The 2,633-nt window shown below is 41.7% G+C and overlaps 1 non-coding gene across 1 annotated transcript; it reads right to left on the minus strand.

Moving 5' to 3' along the window:
* Window positions 1–1,059: 1,059 nt before the first annotated feature.
* LOC118482823 lies at window positions 1,060–1,166 on the minus strand. Its single transcript, XR_004868928.1, has one exon. It is a non-coding gene; the product is annotated as a small nucleolar RNA R71 (small nucleolar RNA).
* Window positions 1,167–2,633: the final 1,467 nt, after the last annotated feature.

The following is a 2,633-nucleotide window of genomic DNA, read 5'->3' on the forward strand; positions in this document are numbered from 1 at the left end:
AAAACTATCCTGATAAGACTTCCTCTATAAACATAACTACCGCTGGTTTCCTGTCCCGCGGCTCCTGGACCGGGTCAAACCGGGCGCGGGGGCCGTGACATTAAAACTTGGCTAAAAAGTGTAAAAGGGTTTAAAATATACACCTAAAATATATTACACTACACACGCATCAAGTTTTTGGCGCTGTTGCCGGGGACACAAGGATTTTAAAAAAGTTAGGAATCAACAGCCTAATCGTTTTTTTTTTAATTTTTTTTAATTTTTAGGATTTTTTTTTAAATTTTTCAGCTTTTGTAGAACTCAGCACGGGCCGTGCCTGGTCGGACACGGGTCGTGCCCAGTATTGTCACTGGCAATTTTTTATTTTCCGAGTTACAGAGAGCTGAGCACGGGGCCGTGTCCAACTCACCAGTAACAGGGATCCGGAAAACAATCACTGTATCTCCGACCATGGGCCATGTTCATCTGAGCATGGGGCCAAGGTGAACTTTCTGACCAATGTTCTTTTTTTGTTTTTATTGCAGGACTTGGAACCCAGGCGCCACATCTGGACTTTCTACATAGTGTATGAGCTCCAGTTCTAGTAGAGACATAAAAGAACTTCTAGAAGAACCCGAACGCTTTCTCAGAAAGAGACTTAAAGCTAAAAACCAAGAGAAAGTTTCGGGGGACCCACTTCTAATGGCGGACCAACGTACTCTCATGGATTACCTACGCCCCACCGTAGGTAATCTAGGCGCCGCTAACAATGCACCGAATGTCGAAGCCAATAACTTCGAACTTCGGCCACATTTGATACAAATGCTTCAAAACTCCGCAACCTTCCATGGGCTTGCGGACGAAGATCCCCATCTACATATTACTAATTTCTTAGAAATATGTGATACCTTTCGGATCAATGGAACATCAAACGACGCCATCCGCCTTCGAATGTTTCCATTTTTACTAAAAGACCGAGCTAAGGCTTGGCTTAATGCCCTCCCAGTTGGCTCGATAAACACCTGGGATGAACTACCCCAAAAGTTTCTATATAAGTATTTCCCTCCTGCTAAAACGGCTAAACTAATGACTGAAATTAATACATATTCACAAGAGGATGGGGATTCCTTAAATGAAACTTGGGAAAGGTTCAAGGAGCTACTAAGAAAGTGTCCTCATCACGGTCTTGCGGTGTGGCGACAAGTATCTACTTTCTACAATGGGTTGTTTCCACACACAAGACAAACACTTGACTCTAGCTCCGGGGGACTTTTAGGTAATCGTCGCTCAAATGAAATATACAATCAAATTGAGGAAATTGCTCAAACCAATTTTCAGTGGCACACTCCCCGAGGCAATAAACCTATTGCTTGGGGCGCCCATAAGGTTGATGAAAGCACTTCTTTACAAGCCCAAATCGAGGCCCTTTCTTCAAAAATCAAAAAGTTAGAAATGATAAAAACGGTCTCGGTTATGGCTTGTGAGGGGTGTGGTGGGCCACATGAAAATTGGAGTAGTATGAAAGAAGTAGATGATCAAACCGAGTCGGTAAACTACATTGACAATAGACCTAGGCCATCGGGTTCTCCAACGGGTACCTACAACCAAGGATGGCGTAACTACCCTAACCTTGGTTGGAGAGAACCCGGCAATAGTAATAACCAACAAACTCTAAACCAATGAACAAACTTTCAACAACCAAGAAACGAGTCGCAAAATTTCTCTCAACAACAAGGTGGACGAGAAAGGCTTGAAGATACTGTATCTCGCCTCATCTCCGACATCGAAAAGAAAAACTCGGATCAATTTCAACAATTGGAATCAAACTTTAGAAATCAACAAGCTAGTATACAAAACATTGAAAAACAATTAAATCAAATAGCTCAGAATTTCTCCGAGAGACCACAAGGCGCGTTACCAAGTAATACCGAAACCAACCCGAAAGAACAAGTCCATCTCATAACATATTGGGATATTTTAATTATTTTTAGGGTGTCGAAAAATTTAGGATGGTTGTTGTATCCTCCCCACCTTGTTTTAGAGCTCGTCCTCGAGATCTACAGGAACAAGTGTGGATATTTCCTTTGCATTTCCGATTCAAGCTCCCAAGTGTATTCTGGTCCTCTTTTGAAGTCCCATTTTACTTTGACCAGAACTAATCTCTTGTGCTTGAGGTTCTTGACTTTCCTGTCTTTAATCTGTAGAGATCTTTCTACAAATTTTAATTGTTCATTTACCTCTATATCCTTAAGAGGTACTACCAGCGATTCATCAGCTAAGCATTTCTTAAGATTAGATACATGAAATACATCATGTATTCCTGCCATTTCCTCTGGAAGTTGTAGCTGATAAGCTACAGGCCCTATTCTTCTAATAATCTTAAAAGGTCCAACATACATGGGGCTTAGCTTTCCGCTTTTGATGAATCTTAACACTCCTTTCCAAGGAGAGACTTTCAATAACACTTTATCTCCTACTTGAAATTCCAATGGTTTTCGTCTGTTATCAGCATAACTCTTTTGTTGGTCACGAACTGCTTTCAGTCGTTCCTTGACTTCAATAATCTTGTCGGTCGTTTCTTGTACTATCTTGGGTCCAGATAATTGCTTTTCCCCAATTTCTGCCCAACAGACTGGGGTTCGGCACTTTCGTCC

The sequence above is a fragment of the Helianthus annuus genome, chromosome 1, assembly GCF_002127325.2.
Source record: "Helianthus annuus cultivar XRQ/B chromosome 1, HanXRQr2.0-SUNRISE, whole genome shotgun sequence".
Lineage (NCBI taxonomy): Eukaryota > Viridiplantae > Streptophyta > Magnoliopsida > Asterales > Asteraceae > Helianthus > Helianthus annuus.